Genomic DNA, 13,682 nt, shown 5'->3' with positions numbered 1-13,682 from the left:
ACACAAGTAGGTTAAGCTCGGGAGAGATCTAATCGGTCGGTTCCAGTGGCCCGGAGGAGCGAGAAACAGTTGAACGGTATGTCATTGTGGAGGTCAATCTTGTCCAATCTCTTCGCAAGCCGGGTCGGTGCGAGAAGCCAAGAGACCTAATCCACCCGCCGAAACAAGGGCTTCGAATGCCACGAACCATGCTTGGGAGCACACGCAATGGAAGTCGGAGCGCCCGTAACGAAAGCAAGTTTCCAATATTCTGACAACATAACACACTTTCGACGATGATAAAGAGAGAATGGGAAGCAGAAAAAAAACGACCAACAAACCACCCGGAGTTAGAGGAGCCAATCAGGGTTGGGACTTTGAGGTTTGGGTTGGAAACGCGTCCGCAGATGTATACGATTCTGTGGAGCGCTGAAGGTTGAGTTTGGGGGTTTTGTCTTCTGCTGGTACTGGCAGGACGCGGGAAGGTTGGCTCTCACGATTTGCTGATCGTTTTGACAGTTGCGTTATCTTGTTATTTTCTCCGGACGTCTTTTCCTCCCAAAACCTGGCTGCCCGACTCGGTCGTTTCGTGCGAACAAATTTTCCAACGCTTCTATTGTTTCAGCTTCGACACGTTTCCCTTTGGTGCCTTCGTTGAAGCAGTCGGAATTTGCCTCGTGATTCGAGCGCGATTCTCGCTTCCTTTCGATGCGTACCGTGTGCTGGTTGGCGAATTTAATATTGTCAAAAAGTTTAATTTATGGGCCAGCAGATGGGTAAAGCAAGCGCAGGCAAACGAACACGCTTTTTGCAGTTTTTTTGTTCAACCTCGGAAAGTTTTGAGCCTTTTCTGTAGCCCCGTGTGATACCCGCGGATTTTCCTCAAAAAAAAACGAGTGCTTTTCATCTCAGTCCGGACACTGGGAAAATGCGCCCTAATGTGGTTGGCGCACGTGGGATGAAGTTGTGGAGGTGAAAATACACCCAACAAAAAAAAACAAATAGACCAAACCGAACGTGAAATGAGGCACCGACCACCTCCAATCACGCAAGACTCGAGGTGTAATTCGACACCCTGGGAAACCAGGATGATCCTGCCCGAGACCCGAGCGAGGAGTACGTTACACGGTACACCGGTCCGGCCAAAGTGTGTCGACGAAATCGAATCTGACATTCGCGTAACGGCACCGGGCTCCGTGCGATCCTGGAATCGATGCCTTCTCGGAGGATTCCCTCGCAGACGCGCTCGAAAAACGCCCGTTTTTCCTTCGGCAGCCGATTTGCCACGGTACGTTTGGAGTCTCGAGTGAATGCGTTTGTGTGCGGTGGGATTCAGTCCCATTGTGTGTCTACTGTTCTTTTGCGTCCTCTTGAGGCTCGATTCTTTGGGATGCGTCAGGAAAGTGACGTCAAACCACCGAGTGTAACCTCACCCTCTTGAAGGACGATTATTCTGCAAACAAATAGACACATCGAGCCTCGAGATGGTCTGCCATGATCTCGAGGGCTTAGTTGCAAGAGAAGTACAATCGAATGTGTCCTTCATGGGTTCTTCAAGAGGCCGGTTTCGATCCTCATTGCCTGGGTTCGATTTCGTGCGGAAGAGGATTTTCGCTTTTGGTGAAAACATCATTGTTGCTACCTGAGATCGCAAATGTTACGTGCAGTTGCAGCCACAGGCCTTTGCAAGGACCCTCGGAGGTGCATCCAAGGACGAGAAGTAACGTTTCCTTTCCTAACCTGGCCCCGGTCTGTTTACGGAGCTTACGAAAATACGCTGCTAATAACCACTGAATGTTAAATACCCGCTTCCTTGGTCCTGTGACCTTTCGGTGCTCATCGGATCATCCGTCTGTCTCATTCACGCCACTGTTCCGGGGGTTATTTCTTTACCCTCTGGAAATGGTGCGGATGCAACCACCGTCACCAGGTCTTCCTTCCGTTTGGCACGGGTGCGATTAAAAGCGCACCCCGGTCGTTCAAAAACAGGAAATGAGGGAGATTTTTCACCCCCGGGGACAATGCAGGGATTCGTCGTCGCTCGAATGGCGGTTGTCCTTTTCTCGCGCAGGAGCACATCCGTGTCGGAATCGACCAGTCGAACAGACAGGAACGAAGTGTGCACGCGTTGGAAAGGGAGCGCATGCAAGGGAGAGCATTAAACCGCCATTGTTTTCGCCAGTTCATTCATCATCCTAATCACGACCGGTGTCGCGTCAATACTGGGCATATAAACAGAAATAAATAAACAACGGGACGCTAAAAGAGCGAGCGAGAAACCGACACAAAGGCGAGATCTCTCGAGCAGCAGCCGAGCCTTGTCAAGGTGGTACGCACAGCCTTTTCAATAACGGTAGCCCCGGATGAAATTGGCGTCATGATTGTGCAGACAAATGAGGCTGTAGATCCGATACTGGAGGTGTACTACCCGAGGATGTGGGTTTGGGTGACAACTGTCACCGGTGCTGTGGTTCGGTGTCGGTCAAATGTCACACGCTTGTGTTCCCAGCCTTCTAGGTTTCTAGGAGGTTTCATTTGCCATTGCCGTGGCAACGCTTGAACCAATACTAACCAACGTGAGCCGAGCAGAGGGCATGGTTTCAAGAAAAACTAGTTCCGATCGTTAGAGCGCAAGGCGTTTCAGACAGACGGTGGTTCTGGTGGTGCAAAACCCGTCAACTGGAAGGACGTCGCATCGAAACGGTTGTCGCGCTTATTCGCGCCTAATGACACCCGGACGGACGAGTTTCCGCAGAAGGCAAATAATAGTTTATTGCGCGCGGTTTGGTGAAGGACGCGCTAATGGATCTGGCGCTAAATGATGCTGAGCTTGGGGAGTCCCACTGGGCTTGAAGTCTTAATTATTCCGCGATGCAATCACCCAGGTCTCCGGAGTCAATTATGAGAGAGCATTTAAGGCATTCTGTACCGGATCCGCGCGCGATGACATTATGCAGGGCGGTTTTCTATTAATCATTATTCGATTTCACCTTCACTGGACTTCTCACGGGCATAGACAAATGCCACTCATTGCCACAGAAAAGTTGCAATTGTGCTGATCCGCACTGTGTCCAAACGTTTGTATGTTCAGTTAATAACGTAGCTAAACACAAACATGAGAGATGTTTCCGTTCGTAGATAAATTGAACTCGAGTGTCCTCGACGAACACGCGAGCCGGTAATAGCGAAAGAGCCGCTCATGACGAGGCCTGCACAAACCCTAAAACTCGTACTTTATTATCTCGTGAACGGACGCAAAAACGCTTATTGCTTTGTAATGGAAGTAATCGTATGCAAATATTTGGATTTCCCTTCGAGGGGCACACGTATTGGACACGAAAGCATGGAGGATTCCTTGTAACCATTGGGCACGATTGGGCATGGATGCATTGGCAATGGCAGACTGCGCAGAAAACATAATATGTAGCTAAATACGAGAGAGGGAAAACAAACTCGCCAATCGATGGCTAGCCGGACCATCTGGTCACGGAACGGCGTGGTGCAAGATAAGCGGAGACCAAAAAAGCCATCGAAAACGTGGTGAATGACGATGAAACAATATGGAAGAATGCCACCTTCTGCCGATCCTTAGTCTTAGGCGTGTGGTGCAACTCTCATGGGACTGCTGATTATCGTCATCGTCATCTTCGTCATGGTTGTCTCGTGAGGCAAGCGCTGCAAACACGTACATGTGATAGAAAAATGGTCCATCGGCTTCGATGGCTTGGGGTCCTTGGGGCATATTTCCTAACACAAACACACACACATACACACACACGGTCGGTAAGCGCCAAAATGTCGATCACTGGAATGCACCCTTTGATTCACAGACCTCTACAGCTTGCGAGCAAGTGCCTGTTGGGCCTAGCGGTGGTACGCGATCGATCGCTTCACATCGGAATGTGGCGGAAAATGGTTGACATAGCGCACACGACGAGATGCAAAGATTCTCTTCCCCAAAAGCCAGCCCAGTCTGGCTAACCGAACGAACTCGGAAGAACCAGATGGGCGGGTGAGCTCAGGAGCTCAGGAGGCTCGGTTCCGAACAGACATGGTCGATTTGTGGAATGGCACGATTTTCCAATGAAAACACGAGCCTTGCGAGCAGAAAAACGACTCGAAATAAAGTTCGCCCCGTCGAGGAAGGGCAAAGGTGGGTACACCGTGGGTGAGTGAGACGGGTCCAACGAACGAAGACAATAGATCGAGATTGTTAATTTTTTTACACATACTCACTTTTCCGCCCTCTGCCGGGAAGCGAAAGGAGCCCCCAACGGTAGAGTTATGGTTGGCTGCTCTCGGTTGGTGGTGTCGTCGGTGGTATATGGGTGTGTGTGTGTGCGACCCGGTACGCCCCGGGCTGTGGTAGGAAGGACAAAGGTCGTGAGTAGAGTCGTGCAATTTGATTTAAGGGAGTGTTATATATTTTTATTGATTTCACCCGATAACACCGTGCACACATCGGATGCAGCTCGTGGATTTGTGGTTTTCCACGAATCACACTACTCTGCCCTTCGTCGTCCTACACAACACCACACCTGACGTTTGGAGAGTGTGTACATAAATTTAGTTTCCTATGGACATAAATTATTCGCCTCGCAATTGTGGTCTCCTTTTTCGTCGAGACTGCTGCAGCTGCACACCATCGGCAGCAGCAGCATCCCTGCTAGTAGTCCTCCACTGGCCCTGGTGGGTTGTGCAACGACGCAAATTGTTATTTTCTCTAAAAAGGAAGATACCAATTGACTGGCCGGTCACGGATGTGGCAGGCGGAAAATATGAAGTGCCATCGACATAAAGCGGGGTCTCAATTGGCTCGCGATCGTGTGTACGTAATGGCGTACGTGGCGTGTGTTCGTTAGTTTCCCTCGTGGATGTTGTTCTGGACGGGCAGAAATTTACATTGTAATGCCGGTGGTAGTCCTTTGAATGCAGAAGCACCTTTTCCAATAGTGCAGAAACTTGCCCCAACTACGATAGAATCCACGGGCGAGAGAAAGAGCGCGAGAAACATGACAGAAAACACCCTGACGTATGATGATTCACCTCGGAAATGTCAACGGAACAGGCGTCTGGCAATGAAGTGGGAAATTTAATCATCTCGCGCATCCCGCGCGTGTGGCAGACGGCAGATCTCGAAGAACGCAAGCTGCTCCTCTATTTCTGCGCCGAGCCGGCGATTATCTTGTAAAACATCTTCCCATTCTAATAACAAAAGCACTAATAGCATGAAATATAATCCTTTTCGGGACGTGTGCGTGTGTGCGCGATCGAGCAGTGGCACACCGGCCAGATACAACACCCGCGAGATATGAGTTCTTCTTCTGAGCTGGCGCAGAAGTGAAACTCGAGGACGCGCGTGTGCCTCCGTGGCCAACTGCGCGCTATTGTACGTGGGCATGGCCAACATCGCGCATTATCTGTGAGCAGCGATCTAAATGAGGATCGCTAAATAACGCTAAAACCATTAAGAGATAAATTTTTATCCCATACACGCATCGCCAGCAGCCTGACCATCTGTCTGGGGTGCAGAAGCTGTAGAGCATTGTGGACCTCGACGTCTTCGAGTGATCCAGCGCTTTCCCGCGAGGCTCGTCATCCTTCAAGCCATCCACAATGACGGTGTGTGCATTCGAGCATTCAATTTGCGTTTCCGTATTGTCTCTTTGCTTGCGTCGAGCGTGCGTCTTAAAGGACCGAGAATGCAACGACCCCGCTTTACGCTCCTCACGCAGCTCAGAAGCTCAGACATGATCGAAGAGTGCGATGATTCTGCTGCGCCTTACAGTGGCCCCTTCTTGGTGGTGTAACGCATGCGTTGTTCAATCTGCTGTACGATCGCCCGAACATACGCGAGAGTAAGCGCAACACGCACGCCTCGGAGTACGCTCCACGCGTCTTCCGCATGTTCGATCACCTAGAATCCAGCGCAGAAGAATCCCGCAAGAAGACACATTTTGAAGCAAGTGATTAATTTACACGCTATTTGTTTGTTTGAAAATTATTCTGACATGACCCGGTACCGGACGCACGTGGCGTGCTGGGCGGTGTTGTGCTGCGCAGACACCGTGGAACCTCGCCCGGAACTCGCTTTCGACCTGGCTGCTGCGGTAAAATGTGAAGTGCTGTAAACAGTGCGTGCTGCTTCTTCTGCTTCTCTCGCACACTAATTGACCAATGGGGTGATGTTGGGGCCTCGCATCGAAGTTCACCTCCATGGCGCAAGTGTGACAAATGGCTTGCGTAAGATTCCCAGAGCCAGAGCGCGTCTACGAACTTTCGAGAGGTCACCTGGCAGTTGTCAGATTTGTTTCCAATGCGTCATACGTCATACGTCTCGACCGGACCGTTGATACATTCAAACGAATCAAATTTGGTGGGGCTTTCCAGGGCGCTTGAGTTTGGGCGAACAACATTTGGGTCAGTTGGGAGTTTTTTCGCCAGCTGCTTGGCATTTTTTTCTTCTATCCATCAGCTCAGCGAAACGCCGACAGCCGGGCCAGGATCGATCGGTGTTGTTCGAGATCGGTGTGATTTGATCGTCGTCCGTGCTTCACGTCCGTGTTTGACAGGCGTGACGTAGATGATAAAACTGAGATAATTTCTTAATTAGTTTCATGCCTCTCCAACACCGAAAGTTCCAGGGCAGGTTTTGAGTCCGTAATCCCCGCTCTGATGATCCAGGGTCGATGGATAAAGCTCCCGAAGCCACCACAACCCGGTGGTGATATTCAAATTCCCTTTTCGAGCTTGGTAGCCGCACACCCGGTGCCGTACTTCTGCTCGCGGTTGCTAGGGACCGGTTGCTAGGATCCTGAGCTGGCGGATGAAGTCTAGATGACCAACGCGTGTGTATGTTGATCGCAAAATGAAAAAAAAAAACATTCCAATCAGACACGATTTTCATCCAAACTCTCGCAGCGGCCTCATAACGCGAAACATCACACACACATACACACACGCGCACACACAAGCGAGCTTAACCAAGGCGAATGATCACATTCCCGCAGCAGAGATCCGCAGATCCTCAGTGATCCACGGGCCATATCTGGTTTCCAGATACATGTGCTCTGTTATGTTTTTGTTTATGTTGTTTGTACCGATGTTTTTTTTTTGTGTTGTGCGTCGCTCTCTCCCGCTCTGCCGATGTTGCTGCGTTTTCTTCCTGCGGCAGTAGAATTGTGTTTCAGGCTTCGTCCCTGCCACCTGAACCTGTGCGCGAGGTCATAAGAACGGTCGTGTACGGCCTCGCAAGGGCTCTTGTCTTTTCGGTGGGATCTCTTCACGTGCCGTGGCCCATCGCGTTCTCTCGCCCGAGGTTTGGGTCCATTGTTTAAAGAGAATTTGAAAAATCTCCATCAATACCCCGCGCGGCCCCCAAGAGGCCTCTCTTTGCATCTGGGATCGGAAAACCATTAATCATAATATGCGGCGGGCGAGAGTGCGGGACTTTTCGCGCTGTGGAATCTTGCAGTCTGAGCGAAGAAGCCCTTCTTTTGGGTTCTTTGGAAGGTCTTTGGGTGGAATCACAGGCACGCCGTTCGAAGGGAATTCTCCCAGGGTGTGCGATTGGGCGTAGACGAACTGGGACCTCGGAACAAGTGGTCCCAAAAATAGACGTAATTTGTTAATTAATATTTAACCTACCTGTGTGCTAATGGTGCTTGGGGTTTCGCTCTTTAACCCTCCGCTCGTTGGGTCTCTTCCCAGGTCGCTGAAATCAATTTCTCCTCACTGCCCATTTTTTTCTGCCCACACCACACACCATTTGCATTCTTTTCTCTCGTGCCTTTCGCGATGTGTCAGTGTCAGTTCACGGATGCCCGGCCAGGCTGCATTCGCCCGGTCGCGTCCTCGCTGGCAGCTTCCGCCTGAAGGCCAAATTCCGAGCGCTCTTTTCTGCCCCATGTTAGGCAACTTAAACGATCTATCAACGTGTCAATTAAGCGAACATGATTCATCGCACGAGTATTTACTGCCTCACGTCTGACGTGATCTGCGTGTCCTGGCCGTGGATGGGCCGTGGATTCCGAAGTGGAGCGCTTTCGGACGGCGCTCGCGCAATTGAGTCTTGAAATTGCGTACAACCCGTTCGCTTGGGAGAACGGAAATTCTGAGCGTATTTGTTCGAAGTTTTCAACGTTATCGCTCAGGTGATGGCTCGGAACTATCGCGGCGATTCGCCATGACGCTCCCGTGCCAAGGTGACATCTAAATCCACTCCCAAACTCGCATTTCCCGGGCTCGAACAGGAGGTGTTGGAAAGCGGCTTAGCTAAACATACAATTTATTTACCACCGCACGAAACGCACATTGCCACCGGGGGCCGTTATTTTGGGGCTAGGCGAGTAGCTGCCTCGACTGCCGCGTGGAATCTTGAATGAGAATCCATTTACGACGCGGACAAAGGCGTGCTTTTCCTCCCAACGGAACAAAAAAAAAACAAAACGCCCTAGAGACAGCGTCGTTTGTTAGGTTCATCGCTCATCTTGCTCACGTTCACGCCATGAACGGCTCGGAAGCGCATGTTTTGTCACCATAAACGCGCTCGAGGAGCGTTTTTTGGTCATGGGCGCTCCCTGAGGGATCCGGGAGCCTGGCTGATAGCAACATCATCAACATCGGCTCGCCCGGTCCCATTGGCTGGGTCGTCCTTTGGCGGGTTCCCCATCTCATTAAGGTTCCCTCGGTCCTGCGGTAGCGCCTTGAAAATGGCGATGTTTGCGTGACACCAAACACAGATAAATACGATTATATACATTCGTGTGCGGTGCCGCGGAACGCAAGGGAAATGGCGAAAAGCGAGGAAAAATCCCCGGCCCCAACCCCGAGCGCTTTATTCTGCGCCAAACCGTTCGTTATCTGCCGGTGACACCTACATTTGTGTTGGGCCACGTGCGGAAGGCGTGCGTGGGTGTGGCGGACGGTTGTGTGCAAGTGTGTTAGGGGAGTATCATGCCCCGGGTGGATCAAGGGGCGCAGGACGACTATGTGTGCTCTCATGCTTGTAAGTGCGCTTATGGGTTTAATGGAGTGAAATCATCCACATCGAGCGTGGAGTGAGTTGCATGCTTTCTCCTGGTGAAGTTTTGGCTGCGTACTTGCCTTTTGGCAGACACAGACCTCTCTTGGTTGCGACTTTGAACTTTGAACTGCGTGTTGAGTTTCCCTGCCAAGTTTCTCATTTTCTTGCCCATCGCGAGCTCTTGTTGCTGTTCGTCCTTGCTCCTTGTGGCCTTCTCGACATCTACCATTAAAGTTGATAGTCTAATTCATTCCCGGGATTACACGGTGCCTTCTGGTGGCTGCTCGACGACACGACACGGTGGGATCGTAATTCATTTACATTAAATTAATAATGCCTATTGTGACAAAGTTTTCATTAAGACACCCTTGCGCCGCTTCGGAACGATCCACCCGCGAACGGACGCGACCGTCAGGTGAAGGTGCGTAATTTAATTTCAATAGAAAAGCCACCACGTAATCACGGCCATAATCATTTTTGGAGCTCTCGAAATCAGCCCCAAGTTCTCGTCCTTTCGCTTTCACACTGGCGCCACGTTGGACCAGCGTCAGGACACGCCGGACCGAGTGGAGGCGCGAACCTTCGCAATTAAAACGTGCCCACAGGTCCGCGGGTTTATTGTGGCTGCGAGCTCGACGTCGAATGGCTCGTTCGAACAGCTGCTCTCTCGCTGCACCGCGTAATGAGATGAATGATTTAAAATCATATTTTACTACCAGCAGAGCGAACCGATGCGGACGGAATTTATGGCGCTTTTACGACGCCCCGAACCTGTGCAAATGGCTTTTTTGGCAAACGGCAACAATCAAATGACGCCGGTTTCGTCCCATCGTCCTCGCCAGGTGGAATGGGATTGTAAATAAAGCCGAGAGCGAAAAATAAACCCCCGCAGTTGGGGAGAAGTAATGCATTTTTAAGCCCTTCCGCGTCAAGGTTAGTCCAGCGGCAGGTTCAACCGTGGTGCTGTTTTGGGGTGAATGTTTGAAACGCCTCGACTCGCCGCAGCATAATCCGTGGCATATTTCAGGGCAAATGTCTCCCGGCGCCTTAAAGCTACTGGGCCGATGGCCCTTTCACTCGGTCCATAAATCACTGTCGATCAAATGTTTCGCTTGTGACGCTGGATCTGACTAGCTCCATATTCCAGCCAGCGGAGGAAACCCAGAAGCTGCGATTGGTTGACCGAAAGCAACGAATTTCCGAGCGCCCGGCACCCGGCGACGGTTGATAAATTCTCGCACGCCGGCTTTATTTGACATCCGCACGAAACGCGCCAGCGGAAAAACGGAATGTGTCCCCGAAGGGAGGCGCCACATCGGCGTTGGTTGGAATTGGAATGATTTCCGCCACATAAAATTCCACAATAAAATAAAGAACCCTCGCGCTCAGCCCAATCCCGCCGGAATCGCGTTCCCTCGGGAAGGATATCGCAGCCACGCGATCGATCCGGTTTCGCTCCTGCCCAGCGGTCATTTGTAATAATTAACGCACACTCATTAATTAGCCCTTATCGGTGGTCACTCATCACGATCGATCGCGAGCACTCGACTCACTGGAGCTGGACTGGCCAGGCTTATCGATCTTGAGCTAACGGCTGGCGCTTTCCCGACGGCTTGGGCGCAGAACCACGAATTCCCTCGATTCCGGCGACACGATAAGGTGAGGCTCGGTTCCGTTGACGCCACACTTTGTCTTCCTTGTTTGTCCATGACCCCCATCCGGACCATCGCTGCACGTGCGTTTCCTCACGCGCTTTGGGCGAGGCATTCCGATTAGGGCGAAGATGAATCTCGTCAAATTAAGATGAAGATTACGCGCTGGTTCGAATATTAAGAGACAATAATTTCGGAAACGGTTAATTTGTACGTCTTTTCCGCCCGTTCGTCTTTGGCCCCGCCCGTTCTCTTTGGGTTCTCTCTTTTGGTGGGTCCGTTCGCGGGTGGATCATTCGTCGGCGATCGGCGTAACGAAGGAATTCGGCCCCAAACCGACCTTTGTGCTGGACTGGGACTGGGCTTCTGCTGGATTTTTCCCCGCTTCAGAGGGCCGGGTATATGTAACACGCTGGCGTCAAATATTCAAATGAGCCTTGGGATCGGGATCGGCCACCGAAAGGGATTAATTGCGACAAGGCGCCCGGTTGGCGTGGAGTATCGCTTTACATGCGTTTAGGAATGGATCGGATTATTTTTGTGTAAGGTAGACGCATCTCATCCCTGATAGAATTCCAACCCCAGGCGCACACTTGGATGCTGGAAAAGTGTGTTAGAGAAGGACAACGAAAAGGTTGAGGGTGGTTGCTGGATGATTTAATTAAAATTATTCAAATATATCGATCATTCCACGGGCACTGGCAGCCGCACGAACGCGACGATTTATTTCAATAAGCAAGATCAATCTGTCACGCCGTAATCCCGATCCTGGCAGAACGATGTCCGAGAGGAAGTTTTCTCCGCCCGACCTGGATCCTTTAGGTTTTTCTCCGTGTGTGTGTGTGTGTGTACGTTCGCTCGAAGGAAGAGCTAGAGTATATAAACTGGCTGGATGCACTCGTCCGTCGGGTGCGAATCCTAACGTCCCAGCGCACACGTGCGTGAATATTAAACAAAACAAATAAAAACTTCCAGCGCAAGGGATTCGCACCCCTTTACGAGACGGAAGCGAAGATTCGAACGGGGAAAAGTGAAAAATGCCCGAAAATAGTCCTCGCGTTGACGAGGGAGACGCACCACACAGGGACACATTTATTCTTGTTCACGCTGGTGAAGGAAAATCTGAATCTGAATACATAATAAACGGTTTTCGGTTCATTTCAACCCGCGCGCTTTTCGTCCTTCGCCGCCCTATTTGAAGATTTCACTAGCTCCGAACGCCGTCATGTCTTCGGTCTTTTTGGAGGACGTCCCGGGAACGGTGGTCGACTTTAATAAAAACCGTTTTGCGGATGATATATAATCATAACGCTTAGTTGCATGAAAACCACGCTGCCACCGTTCTGGCGGATGCTAGAGGGTGTTTCTTTTGGATTCACCGCAGAAAACGACGAAGCGGCGACAAGCTGGGAATACAAAGTGGCCGTTTTTCTGAGACCAACAGTACTGAAACGGGAAAGACGCTTGGTCGAGCGGTCTTCGAGAAGAGCGAGCTCACTCTCGCAGACATTCGAATGCGGGTGGTTTCGCCGTCAACCGGGAAACCATTAAAAGGATCAGCGGTTCAGGTCCTGAGCTAGCGTCTCGTTAATCCAGTCGTTGGTCACACCGCGGCAAAAGGTGACTGGAAACGACGAAAGGAGTCGAAGAGTGGCGTACTTGTCAAATCATTCGAAAATTATTTATTACCTTAATCGTCGTCCTCTGGATCTCTCGGTTCGCTGGAGGAGGACGACGGAGCGGGCTATCAAAAGAGGATAAAGATCATCGAACGATCCTAGAACGATTCGACCCTTTTGCTTGGGCCCGTGGCAGCTCTGGTGTGGTTTAATAATTTATTTTGGGAACCAACCGAAGAATACAACCAGGCTGGCATGAAAAGATTCCCTTCGCCCTTGGCCTTCGAGAAATTGGACAAACATATTAAAGCGATCATTTATTACGGCAACCCTCCGGCCGTCCGTTTGGTTCGATTTCCCTTTTTTTCTCCCTTTTCTCAAATCCCGGCTGACAGTTTTATTTGGGAGAAGAAGGTTAAGTATTTTATATTTTGGTAACAATTTCTTTTGTGCGCTTGGAGGAGAAGTCAAAAGTGAAACCTGCAGCCTTCGATCGATCGGGAGGCGAATCAAGCACTCGATCGTTCATTTTCAAAGCAATCGTTTGGTCTCGTGTATTTTTTCCTCGCTTTTTGAATTCTCTTGGGAATTGATCGGTTGCTCCTTCTCGAAGGTGGAGGTGAAGTAAAAAATAAGCCGTTTGTTGATTAGAGCGCTTAAACGCCGTTGAGGAGAGATAAATTTTGTAGAAATTTTATTACGATTCTGAATATTATTAGAAGAATGAAACATCGCCAGATGCATCGAGAAAGGTCAGCATAGCGTAGGATCTATTCCCAGAACACTCGCATAGACCGGTTTCCGGAGTATTACCTCGGCAGCTGGAAGCAATACTTGAACAGCCAAACCAGGGAGCTGCTATAAGCAAATTGTATCCTTTGCTTGGGCACATTTCCGACCAGTCCCGGATGCATTTACCGGACAGCCAAAGTACCTGGCAGGGATGACCTTCAGCACAACTCACACCAGACGTTAGCAAAGCTCGAACAGGACAGGGTCAGATACTACGTTTGGCTGACTAATTTTTCCTTCCTGGGGTTCATAAATCCATTAAAATCGAATACGCAAGCCCTGTGTGAAGGAGGACCTCGAGGACCCGGTCTGGGTCGCATTCTTCGTCGAAAGACGGGACTGCAAAAAAAAAGTCGATGCAAAAAAAGAAAAAAAGAAGCAAAAAGCACACACGCGAGATAGAGAATAAAAAAACACGCTCATGTAAGCAGAATTCTGGGAGTCGTCATAAATATCATACCGGCCTCTCAACATCCCGGGCTCGTCGCTTAGCCATAAATTCTAGCCTCGTCGTCCTTCCCGAGGGTCCTCCTCAGTCAGCCGTGTGTGTATGTGTGCTGATTTTTTCTCTGTTCCTCGCCGGACGAAGTGTGCCTTCCTCGAAAGGCATTCGAA

The 13,682-nt window shown here is 50.4% G+C and overlaps 1 protein-coding gene across 1 annotated transcript in view; it reads left to right on the top strand.

Annotated features, from left to right (window-relative positions):
• Nucleotides 1-13,682, top strand: part of LOC128730752 (pair-rule protein odd-paired) — a 29,046-nt gene that overhangs the window by 12,685 nt on the left and 2,679 nt on the right. The gene's annotated exons all lie outside the window — the stretch shown is intronic.

Source organism: Anopheles nili, chromosome 2, assembly GCF_943737925.1.
Source record: "Anopheles nili chromosome 2, idAnoNiliSN_F5_01, whole genome shotgun sequence".
Lineage (NCBI taxonomy): Eukaryota > Metazoa > Arthropoda > Insecta > Diptera > Culicidae > Anopheles > Anopheles nili.
The sequence above is the reverse complement of the archived record's forward strand: the minus strand, read 5'-3'. Positions and strand labels throughout refer to the sequence as shown.